This window comes from Varanus komodoensis, unplaced genomic scaffold (assembly GCF_004798865.1).
Source record: "Varanus komodoensis strain SLA01 unplaced genomic scaffold, ASM479886v1 scaffold1, whole genome shotgun sequence".
Classification (NCBI taxonomy): domain Eukaryota; kingdom Metazoa; phylum Chordata; class Lepidosauria; order Squamata; family Varanidae; genus Varanus; species Varanus komodoensis.
This window is the reverse complement of record NW_025335268.1, coordinates 62,342-75,826: the sequence shown is the minus strand read 5'-3', so window position 1 is coordinate 75,826 and position 13,485 is coordinate 62,342.

The window sequence follows — 13,485 nt, the reverse complement described above, 5'->3', positions numbered from 1 at the left end:
CACACACACACACACACACACACACACACACACACACACAATTTTGCTGGTCTGAAATTGAGTGCACTCCTTGGGCTGAAAGATTCTGCACCTTGTTCTTAGAAAAATAAAAAGTAACACTTTTTGCAGTCTTTGAGAAAAAAGAAAACAATTCTTGAGAAAAATGAAAACGGAGAGCAATTTGATGAGGGCATTATGCAGGCACCCTAGAAACATCTGTACTAAACACCCTGTGTAGAAGAACAATTTCTTTTTTTAAGCATTCCTTTTGTTGATCTCTTAGGGAAGTAAATGAGATCTATGGATTACAAAATTTATATTTTATGCAAGATGTAAAATGAAATGAAGACACTGTTTTTCATAGGGCGAATGCAAGGTTGCTCTACACCCTTTCCTATATGGTTGATGAAGGGATGCACACAGCCATGCTGTCCTGGTGCTTCAACTGTGCGGCAAGCACATGTTCACATTAAGGTAGGGAGACTGCAAGAGGCTGCATGACGCATTTTTCCAGGCATGGCACTGCTTGATTTACTGATCTGCCACATGGCAGCTCCCAACTGCCTTCTTCATGCTACTTCAGCCATTGCATCCAGGATTTCTTCAGAGCAGCCAAGTCACCTTTTCACATGTTGTGTTCTTCTACAATACTTATTTCATTGTGTGCTGAACTTGTGGTACTGGCCCGCCCCTCTTTCCCCATGTGTATTGCCCAATCAATGGAGATAAATTCAATGCTGCTTCCCCTTTCTCCTCCCAGTGCCTCTGAAAGACTAAAATTTGGGGTATCATTTCAGGCCTTCCCAATTGTCTCCTTTGTCCTTTCTATTTTCTTGCCTCAAGGAACAACTAGCCAAAAATGCACTACTATACACGTCTGCTCAGAAATAAATCACATTGTCTTCTGTGGCTCTCACTCCTGCAAAAGTCCGCATGGGAAAGGGGATGATTTGCGTTGGGGTAGAGAGAGCAGAGGGGCCTGCTGACTTCATCCCAGGGAGGTGGGACAGCCGACAGCAGCACCCTTCCCTTCTCCATGATTGCTGGGGGGGGGCGGGGGAGGAAAAGCTGTCAATACCGAACAACAGCAAAACCACACACCTCCATTCCTTTGCACTGGGAAACATGCCCATGCGATTAATGGATACAACCCCCACCCCTAAATAGAGAAAGGGGAACTCAGAGGTCTGTTTACCCTGAACAGTTCCCCTTTTCAACTCCTCCTGCTTCTCCCACAATTGCATTTGTGTGTGACATAGAATCAGGTTTTCCGTTCTGTGGGAAGGGTGCTGTATTCATTAGCATGCACCCCACCAGTGGGAATGTGCTTTGCAGGCTTATTAGCACACTGCTCCCTGGCACAGCGAAGGGGCCCTGCGCTTCAGGATAAGTCTGCCAACGAGGCCCAGCATCCAGCTTGTGCATGGTCGCCCCGGTGCCTCTGCAGCAGTCTCCATGGTGCAATACTGGCATGGTACTTTCATCCTCACTGCAGGCCGCCCTTGCACCTCTGTGGTTGCCCCACAGTGAGCCTCGGGTGCTGGGAGTGAGCAGTAGCAGGAATAAATGTCAGTGAGGAGAGGCGCTTGTGCAAAGCCACTTCAGCCAGCTTTTGCTTCTGTGCCAGCCCCTGAAAAGAAATTGCAGGCTTATTGCTGTTGCAACCCTAAATACATTGACTTGCTCTAAGCCCTGCTAAACAGAGTGATGGTTACTGTCAAAGACACCCTGATTTTGAAATGCGGGTGTTCACTGTGCCAGTCCTCAAAGCCATGCCAATAAGAAGAGTCCAGAAACCCAGGCAGCTCTGCAGATGCTTATCAGCAAACCAGTTCTAGCAGTTTTCAGATCCATTGTAAAGTTAATCGGGCTTAATTACTTATTCAAGGCCAAACCACCCTAAAATGTCTCACATTGCAACAGGGGAAAATATATTGTGACTGAGTAAATTCATCTCACACAGTAGCCCCTCAGGTCGGAAGGTATCCAATATGCTACTGGGGAAGAGCAGAGGGCTAGTACTAGTAGAGCCAGAAAGATTGAAGCGACTGGGTCAAAGCCGAAAGGACACTCAGTTGCCGATGTATCTGGTGGTGAAAGGATAGTCCGATGCTGCAAAGATCTATACTCCATAGGAACCTGGAATGTAAGATCCATGAATCAAGGCAAGCTGGATGTGGTCAAACAAGAGATGACAAGACTGAACATTGACATCTTAGGAATTAGTGAACTAAAATGGACAGGAATGGGTGAATTTAATTCAGATGACCATCAGGTATACTACTGTGGGCAAGAATCCCTCAGAAGAAATGGAGTAGCCTTCATAGTCAATAAAAGAGTAGTAAAGCAGTACTGGGATACAATCTCCAAAATGACAGAATGATCTCAGTTCGAATCCAAGGCAAACCATTCAACATCACAGTAGTCCAAGTCTATGCCCCAACCCCTGGTGGTGAAGAGGCTGAAGTTGACCGGTTCTATGAAAGTCTACAACACCTTCTAGAATTAACACCAAAAAATGATGTCCTTTTCATCATGGGGGATTGGAACGCTAAAGTAGGAAGCCAAAAGATAACCGGAATAACAGGCAAGTTTGGCCTTGGAGTACAAAATGAAGCAGGGCACAGGCTGGTAGAATTTTGTCAAGAGAATGTGACTCTACACATGGACATCACCAGATTGACTATGTGCTCTGCTGCCAAAGATGGAGAAGCTCTATGCAGTCAGTAAAAACTAGACCAGGAGCTGACTGTAGCTCAGATCATGAGCATCTTGTTGCAAAATTTAGGTTTAAATTGAAGAAAGTAGGGGAAAGTACTAGGCCACTCAGGTATGACCTAAACCATATCACTGATGAATATACACTAGAGGAGACAAATAGATGTAAGGAATTAGATCTGATAGGCAAAGTGCCTGAAGAACTATGGATGGAGGTTCGCAACATTGTACTAGAGGTAGCAACTAAAACCATCTCAAAGAAAAAGAAATGCAAGAAAGCAAAATGGCTGTCTGAGGAAGCTTTACAAATAGCTGAGGAAAGAAGGGCAGCGAAAGGCAAGGGAGAAAGAGAAAGTTATACCTAACTGATGCAGAATTCCAGAGAATAGCTAGAAGAGCTAAGAATGCCTTCTTAAATGAATGGTGCAAAGAAATAGAAGAAAACGATAGAATAGGGAGGACCAGAGAACTCTTCAAGAAAATTGGAGATATGAAGGGAACAGTTCATGCAAAGATACGCATGATAAAGGACCAAAATGGCAGGTACCTAACAGAGGCAGAAGAGATTAAGAAGAAGTGGCAAGATTACACAGAAGAACTATACAAGAAAGAGCTTAACGGTCACTGATCCTGGAATGTGAAGTCAAATGGGCCTTAGGAACTCTGAGCAATAACAAAGCTAGTGGAAGTGACAGTATTCCAGATGAGCTGTTCAAAATCTTAAAAGACGATGCAGTAAAAGTGCTACACTCAATATGCCAGCAAATTTGGAAAACTCAACAGTAGCCACAGGATCAAAAAAGGTCAGTTTACGTTCCAATCTCAAAGAAGGGCAATGCCAAAGAATGTTCAAACTACCACACTATTGCACTCATTTCGCATGCTAGCAGAGTTATGCTCAAAATCCTACAAGCTAGGCTCCACCAGTATGTGGACCAAGAACTACCAGAAGTACAGGCAGGAATTCGAAGAGGGAGAGGAACTAGAGATCAAATTGCCAACCTATGCTGGATCATGGAGAAAGTTAGGGAGTTCCAGAAAAACATCTATTTCTGCTTCATTGACTATGCTAAAGCCTTTGATTGTGTGGATCACAACAAATTGTGGCAAGTTCTTAAAGAGATGGGAGTACCAGACCATCTTATTTGTCTCTTGAGAAACCTATATGCGGGTCAAGAAGCAACAGCGAGAACTGGACAAGGAACCACTGATTGGTTCAAAATTAAGAAAGGAGTTCGGCAAGGCAATATACTGTCGCCCTGCCTATTTAACTTATATGCAGAGCACATTATGAGAAAGGCGGAGCTAGATGAATCACAAGTTGGAATTGAGATTGCCAGGAGAAATATCAACAACCTCAGATATGCAGATGATACCACTCTAATGGCAGAAAGTGAAGAGGAACTAAAGAGCCTGAATCTTCACTGATTCAGGTGAAGAACGAGAGTGCAAAAGTTGGTTTGAAACTCAACATTAAGAAAACTAAGATCATGGCATCCGGTCCTCTCACTTCCTGGCAAATAGATGGGGAAGAAATGGAGGTAGTGACAGATTTTATTTTCCTGGACTCCAAGATCACCACAGACAGGGACTGCAGCCAAGACATTAAAAGACGCCTGTTCCTGGGGAGGAAAGCTATGGCAAATCTAGACAGCATACTAAAAAGCAGAGACATCACCCTGCCAACAAAAAGTGTGCAGTCAAGGCTATGGTTTTCCCAGTTGCAATGTATGGCTGTGAAAGCTGGACCATAAGGAAGGCTGAGCGCCGAAGAATTGAGGCCTTTGAATTGTGGTGCTGGAGGAGACTACTGCGAGTCCCTTGGACCGCAAGGCGATCAAACCCTGACTGCGCTTTAGAAGGCCAATTTCTGAAGATGAAACTCAAATACTTTGGCCACCTAATGAGAAGGAAGAAGACCCTTGTGCTGGGAACAATCGATGGCAAAAGAAGAAGGGGACGGCAGAGAATGAGGTGGCTAGATGGAGTCACTGAAGCAGTTGGTGTGAGCTTATGTGGACTCCAGGGGAAGGTGGAGGACAGGATGGCCTAGAGGAATGTTGTCCATGGGGTCGCGATGGGTTGGACATGACTTCACGACTAACAACAACAAACAATCCACAGTTAACCCAACAACAAACCATTGGGTTGTTTAATCCATAAACCATCTAGAGTTCTGAGGCTGCACATCCTGAAACAATCCAAGAACCCCTAGGGCATTCCTGGTTTAATTAAAAGCAGGAACAAGTGTGCAGGCAACATGACCCACCTGCCCATGCAATTTATGGGTTTCAGGAACCCAGGAATTGCTACTGGGACATGTGAATCATGTCACTATGTCAGTTTACAAACTTGTACGCCAGTCAATCAAAGGAGAACCCATGATCACAAATTCCCTTAAAAGTGTTCTTCAGTGCCGTGATGTACATTATCCAGTCTTCATTAACTAGGGCTCTGTGCAATACTCTTGCATTAAATAGGACCATTTATAGATTGCCTCTGACACTGCATTCCTGAAAAAAAGAATAACTTGGGGCAAGGGCGACGTGCCAGCAAGTGTAATAGCTGGTGACATCACCTTCCTCAAACTTCTGGATAAAGGCCAAAGACCAACACCTGGAAGACTGCCATTCCAGCTTCCCACATGAAGATTAGCAATAGCAGGAGAAATGCAGGTCAAGCCAAGAACTGTGAAAAGTCATTTATGAAGCTCTAAAGACTGTTTCAGCAGCCTGTCAGAAGCAAAATGAAACTGTCCGTGTTTGTGGTGTAGCCTCTCAGAGCTTTCCACAACCCTAGAATTAGGTGGAGAAGTCTTAGAATGGCCAAGACACTAATTACTTGGTGGGCCCTTTGGCAAAGATGACCTCCCTACTACAGTACAGGCATTCAACTCCAGTCAGTTGCCTTTTCTTCTGTGAAGTTGTGGGGTTAGAGTAATTCAGTATTGCTCAGCATTTTCATTTAAGTATTATTATTATTATTATTATTATTATTATTATTATTATTATTATTATTACATTTTCATACTGCCCATAGCCAAAGCTCTCTAGGCAGTTGACAGCAATAATCATAGAATCATACACTCAAGTCACCCATCCCACTTCTGTCCAGGCCTGACCCTGCTTAGCTTCCAAGATTAGGCAGGATCAGGCACTTCAGGCTACATGTACCTACAAGTGGGCCCTTCAACAATGAATTGCAGCATGTACTCAGGCTTCCACTCCACTCCTCTTTTCTACCCTCCATACTCACCACAACAGTCAGAATACCATGCCCACGGAGAGTCAGGCTATTGCTAGGGTGGATCTGCTGGGTGTGCTTGCCTCATCTAGTGCACTTTGTCCCATCCAGAACATTTGGGAAACCACACATACACACATAACCCAGCCCCACCCCATTTCTCTCTAGATTTAGATTACAACTCTCAGAAGCCCATATCCAGTCGAGGTGGCTATAGGATTTTGAGAGTTGTAGCCCAAAGATCTAGAAGGAGCTAGGGGGAAAGCTGCTTGGGATTTATTGTTCATTTATTATTGTGTTATTTATAATTGCACATTGATTTTACTGTAAACTATTTATTGTAAAATTATTGTAATTTTTTACAGATTCTATTCTTAAAATAATATGAAATAAAATAAACTGTAAAAAAAATCCCAATCTAAACTAATCTATTGAAAGGAGGGATAGAAACTGAAGAACTAATATTAAAGAAATAATGATCTAATTGTGTCCAGATTAATTTGTTACCTTATAATATTAAGGAAAAATTAACATACTAAGACAGTTCCTGAGTCCTCTTGTTCCAGTCTTGAACATCCCACCATTATTTTGCAAAGATGCTGAAACAAAACAACCCCTGATGCTGTCTGATTATACAAGTTCTCCAAGGTGTGTGTAAGGTTTGGATTTACCCCGCATCCAAATTCCTGCTTAAATGCTTTTCTCATCATGCTCTATCTTCTTTGTCTCAAATAGATCAACAAGCTGGAACTTGTAATTCAGCAGCCACACAATTAACTTGCAGTAAACACATCTAATAATTGTTTTGAACTTGTGTCTTGGTAACCACATGGAATTTATTGCCTCCTGAATGCTCAGTGTAGGCTTTTAGGCAAATTTCACCAAGTTGCCAAATGTAGCCAAGTTGGAATCTTTCCCTTTATCATCAGTGAGTTTGGACAGATATATTTGATTGGGCAATATTTGAATTCCTAATTATGGATAGTCCATGATTGTTCTCACACTACCACTATGAGATATCCATCATGAGAGGAACTTAGAACTGCTGCTGCAAAGTAATTAAATTCCTGACATAACATTGTGTATGTGTTGCTGCATCTCTTCTAATCCCCTTGCATGATGTGGAATGAGGGCTGAGAAACGCATGAGATTATGTGGAAATACATGTTTCAGCACTGGAGGAACATGGGTAATGGATTGGGTAATGTTAAATATTTGGGGTAATGTTTAAGTTCCACTTTTTTAAAAAAAAGATTGGAAACTTGCAAAATAAACTATTGCTTTTCCATTGTGGAGAAGTGTGTTTAAAAGCAAGGTTGTGAACAGGAAATATAGAATACATTAAAAAAAGATGGGGACCAGTTGGCATGGAAAGAAAATGGGTAGGACTGAGAATGCTGGGCCTGTTCAGAAGGGTACAAGAAGGCTACAGGCACCTCAGAGGCTGTCACAAAGAGGAAGGAAAAGACTTCTCACTCATCCCTGAGTGTAGGACACAGAACAACAAACTTAAACTGCAGTAAACCAGATTCTGGCTGGACACCAGAAATAACTTCCTCACTGTCAGAGCAATACAATAGTGGAACCAGTTGCCAAGAGTGGTCATTGGCTCTCCCATGCTGATGATACCCAGCTCTACCTCTCATTTTCCACCAATCCAGGTGAGGCAGTGGCTGTACTGAACCGTTGCCTGGCCGAGGTAATGGGCTGGATGAGGGCCAATAAACTGAAGCTCAATCCAGACAAGACAGAGGTCCTGTTGGTTGGCGGTTCGGGCTTCGGAGAAGGTGAATTGAACCTTGTCCTGAACGGGGTTGCACTCCCTCCTAGGGACAAGGTCCGCAGCTTGGGAGTGCTCCTCGACCCGGAGCTTTCATTCGAAGCTCAGGTAACAGCAGCGGCGAGGAGCGCTTTCCTCCAGCTTTGGCTGATCCATCATCTGCGCCCCTACCTGGAGTACGACTGCCTCGCAACAGTGACTCATGTGCTGGTGACTTCCCGTCTTGACTTCTGTAACGCGCTCTACGTGGGGCTACCCTTGAAGATGGTCCGGATACTTCACTTGGTTCAGAATAGAGCTGCCAGGCTGCTGACGGGGACTGGACGTTATGTTCACATGACTCCAGTTCTCTGTCAGCTTCACTGGCTCCGCATTGAAGTCCGGGCCCAATTCAAGGTGTTGATGATGACCTATAAAGCCCTATACGGCTTGGGTCCTGGTTACCTGAAGGAGCGCTTACATCCATATATGCCCAGTCACCCCCTGAGATTGGCGGGAGAGGCCCTTCTCCGGGAGCCCTCCGTGAGAGAAATTAGGAGGGTGGCTACTCGGAGGAGGGCTTTCTCAGCGGTGGCGCCTAAGTTATGGAATGCGCTCCCCAGAGAGGTCTGCCTGGCGCCGTCGTTATTTGTTTTTCGGCGCCAGCCGAAGACATTTTTATTTAAGCAACATTTTAAATGTTAATACTATTGAATTTTATTTGGCCAGGGTGGCTTATTTTATATTGTGTGTATATTGTATTTTAAATAATAATAATAATAATAATAATTATTATTCTAATATGTATATTTTAATTTATGTGGTTTTATTTATTGTTGTAAGCTACCCCGAGGCTTCGGCAAATGGGGCGGTATAAAAATGTTTTAATAAATAAATAAATAATAAATGATAGGCTGATCCAGATCCTGGATCATCTTCATTGCTCTCCTCTGAACCCTTTCTAGTTTTTCTGCATCTTTAAAAACCTGGGTGCCCAGAAGTGAACACAGTATTCCAGGTGAGGTCTGACAAGTGCTGAGTAAAGGGGAACTAGTAACTCTCTTGTCCTGGAAGTGATGCTTCTGTTTATGCATCCCAAAATAGTATTTGCCCTTTTTGCAGCTAAATCATATTGTTTAGCTTGTTGTCCACAACAACTCCAGAGGTCTTTTTCTTTTTCAGTGCTGCTGAGCCAAGTATTTCCCATCTTGTATCAATGCATTTGTCATTTGTTGCTCTTGAATTTCATTGTGTTCCTTTCCGCCCAGTGACTAGAAGATCTAGGTCATCCCAGATCATCTTCTTGTCTTCTGGGGTGTTAGTTATTCTTCTCAGTATTGTGTCATCTACAAATTTAATTATCATTCCCTGGACTTCCTCATCTAGATCTTTAAAGATGTCGAAAAGTGCTGGCCCCCAAGACTGAGCCCTGTGGCAATCTCTCTTTACCTCACTCCAGCTTGAGAAGGTGCCATTGATGAGTACTCTCTGTGACCAGTTGTGGATCCACATAACAGTAGTTCTGTGAGCCCAGTTTTTGCTAGTTTGCTTATTGGGATGTCATGGGGCACTCTGTCAAGTCTAGGTAAATGATGTCCACATTGGGTGACACTACTTTTGCACATGTGTGTTTTAGATTAGAACCACATTGATTACTCCAGCATCTAACCAGAACAAGCCCAGAGGCATAAAACTCAGCAGAACAGAACCTAAACATTTTTTCCATTTTAAGATATGGGGACTGTTGGGAAACTAAACATTAGTTGGAGCATCCCTGTCTATCAGGAAAAAGATACCTGGCACGAATCATTTTAATAACTAATGGAAGAAATAATGCCAAGAATCTTACAGAAAGGGTTACTTTTTCTCACCCATGGCATCATCATTCCCAGACATGATACATCTCTAGTTTTTCCTATTAAAATCTTCTCATTTAGTTTTAAAAAACCATTTTGGAGAGACTACAGGCTGGAAAACAATATATAAAATTTTGTCACGAAATTCCAAAACATTTCATAATACAAAGCTGGTTGATTTTTTCCCAGTTTTTGGAGGAAAACTAAACAAAAATTTAAAAAGAGGGAGAAGGATTTTATATTGCTGTAGGGCGTGATTTTGAATGGGTAAACGGCAAGAGGATGGAAGGCTTAAGCAGCTGTCTCCCCAGTGCTGCTGCAGTCCAGTCACAGATTTCTTGCTTCACGTGTAGTTTGGCCATACAACAGAATGCCTTGTTTAAAGCAAAGTTAAAGGATAACTGGACAATATTGACCTTCAAAAATCATTGACAGACTGGACAGAGAAAAGCAGCATTTATCTCAAATGATGGGAGTAGCAATTAGATGCTGTAACACACTTTAAAACCTTGATTTTTTATATATAGGTGCTTGATCATATGAATAACCAAATGACAATGAACCTGTACTGTATGACTGAAATGGGGGAACCTTTGCTCTGCGGTCATGTTCCTTGGTAGAATGTAAGAATGACCATCTTTATTGCAGTTTAAAGGCATGCAGCTGAATATTCCATCCAACTATGAGTGTACGAGCTCCCTCAAAATCAGTGTGGTAGGCATTATGCAGAAGCTGAAAGCTGTAATCCAGAACAACCATTTACACTGCAGCCAATAACTACCCATACGGATGAAGCTTTCTTTGAAGTCTTCTTGTGGCAGTTCCCATTATTGAAGCAAACTAAAGAGTATCTTGCCTCTTTGAAAGCTGCTGTATACCACACCAGATTAATGGTCTATTTAGCACAGTAGTGTCTGGTACACATCAACTGGCACTGGAAATTTAGGGTTGCAGTGAGAAGTACTACCTGGAGATGCCAAGGGCTGAACTTGAGATTTTGTATAAAATCTAACTGAGCTAAGGCAGTTCTGGGTCCATGTGTGGTTCCTGTCCATAAATTACTTCATTGGGTTCTGGCCAATATTTCCAAGTCTTGTAGATCAAGAGTGACCTACATTTCTAATGACAGATGCTGTACAAACAAGTTTTCATGTGCCAGTCACATCATAGGTTCTCACTATATAACTTCCTTCACAACAGTCACTCTTGCCCATCATTTAAGGCTCCACCTATTTTTCTTTTGCTGTGTCCTGTGCTAGCTTCTTCCCAACCATACTTCAAAGGAGGACCACAATACCCAGAAGCCTCCTGTTCTAGGGTTGCAAAAGCCAGGCTGTTGCCACAGACAGTGCATCCTGCTAGGTCTCTCTCATGAGAGAGTAAGTCCTTTTTGTGAATTGCAGTGAGGAATCACAAGGGTTTGGGTTGCCTCTGCTGGACTAGACCTGCTTGATTTCTGATCTGTGAAGCTGGATGTAGCCCAGTTGTCATACATTGTGGCCTACAGATACTTGACATGTCCACACCTGTATTTTCAGTGTCAGCCAGGTAACAATTGTAAGATGTTTCTCAAGCCTCTGGTGAGCTGTGTTTAGTTTGGTGGATGACATGCTGTCCAGGACTTTTCTGGACTGTGTGTGAGAGCTTTAAAATGGCTTTGTGACTAAGTGTTCTAAAAAGCAGACAACACAAGACTCTAAGGGCACAAAACTGTAAAGGCTTAGTCACAACTAAGTCCCAAAGCTCCCAGCATTCTCTAGCCAGCACGTACTGTGTAATATTTTTAAAAAGCTAATATTTAAAAGCATAAATTAATATGCTTAATATTGAAAGCATATGGATTTGTACCCACTGGGGGTTTTGTGCTACTAGAAAACAAAAATGTGCAAGGTTGGGCACACAGTTTTCTCCTACCTATCCTATTGACTGTAGCTCACACTCTTGAAAGATGGAGGACCTTCTGGAAAAGTGTACTCAGGTCCCCATTTACAAACATCTGAATTAAAAACAATCCCTACTTATGAACAAACCTGGAAGTTCCACTTCGTCCTTGAGCAGCAAGCAGGAGCATGTGGTCAGCAAACACCAGGCAATAAGGAGAGGAAGGAAGGAGGAAGAATAGGGAGGGAGGGAAAGGGAAGGAAGAGGGGAAACATGGTGAGTGACACCCATGAGCAGCAAAGCTGGAACTAGAAAGTGACTCCACTGGTAACTCCCCTCCAGCAGCACAATCAAACCCTGACTCTCCAGCACCAGATCCATCTTCTCCAACCCCAGTCTCATCTCCATCATCATTCAGTTAATGTTAGGCTTAATGTTAGCTCAAGGAGGGCTAGCCTTTAATAATATTTTTTAGTATTTTTCTATAGTTCTATCAAAACTGTTTTAAGAACTGTACTATAGTCTTACACACACACGCATTCTTTCTCTCTTCAGAACCTGTAGTTACTTTATTATTACTGTACTATTATTACTATTAAAATGCTGTACTGTGTTTAAGATGTTTTTGTGTATATGGGAGTCTTTCTTAAGTGCTTTTTATTTCAGTGATCCAAATTCGACTTAAAGGTGATCTGAGGAACAGAACTGATTCTTAACCTGGGGACTGGGTGTACTTTAAATTGAAGTAAGTAGAGGGGATTGGTGAAAATAGGGCACCCTGCCATACATGAACAAAAGCAGACCAAGGGAGACTTTCTGGCAGACCAAGACACTGCTGGAACACAACTTATTAATTTTGGCAGTCAGTTTACACTGACAAAATTGGGATTGACAGAACCAACATTCTTGGTTGCCTTATTTTACTGAAAGATTTAGTTGCCAAAGTACCTTGTCATAATTCTATCCATGTCAAATGTTACTTTCCAAGTATCTCAATAGATTTATTTCTGTAGTTAGAATTTCATCAGGAAAAATGTTTTACCATCCCCATTTAATTCTCCCCATGGCATACATTGTTATTCTTTTGTTTCCACAGATGGTGGACAAGGCTGAGAGGTGGTAATTTGCCAAAGACCATTCAGCAAACGCATGATGTTAAATGTGGCATAGAGCTTGGTTCTGAATTCAAGCTGCTGGTAGGTTTTTGCTCATTATCAGATGCAAACTGTTTCTAGGTGAACAGCTTCATCATGCCCAGAACCTACAAATTGCATGGTGATTGTGACAATCCTCAGGCTGATCTCTGTTAATCCAAAGAGCAGACCAGGGATTATCATGATCGATGCATGTAGCACAATCAAAAAGAGTAAATGTTGCATGAAATTGGGTTCTTTGTTCCTTACTTGTAGTTGATCCTATTGTGATAAAACAGCTACATGATACACAAGCAAATCTTGACAGTTTGAACACATTTCCCTTCTTTCTCTGTGCTGAATGTCATCGGCATTTATGTAAATGGACTTTGGTCCTTGAGGAAGATAGCCAAAATCTAAAAATTGTTCAGAATCTTAAGCTGAAAAAAAATCTGTGCAGCCTGAAATCCTACTATTTTGCCCTGTTAAATGTTGGTTCTAATAAATTCAAGGCTGAAGGCTTTATTTAAGAGAAACTTTTTTTTTATTTTTCAAGCTTTAGTTCTATAGCCCAAAAAACTGAACACAGATGTAAACTTTATTTTCTTAACTTGCTTAATGAAATCCAAATGAAGAAGTGACAAGAAGCAAAACTGCAGAAAATAATCTTTCAGCAGGAGCAGCAGAACTCTTTCAAAAGCCTTACAGCATCATTGTGTACACATTTATCCAGAAATAAGGTAGTTGCTAGATGAACCTGATACAATCACCCTGACTCATTAATGGGATTTTCTGGTGCATCCGGACATCATCATCTTCCATTTTTTACCCTCCCGTATTTTTCCACCATTTCCTCCATCTTTTTGTTACTACAGAAAATCTGATAAGGAATAAA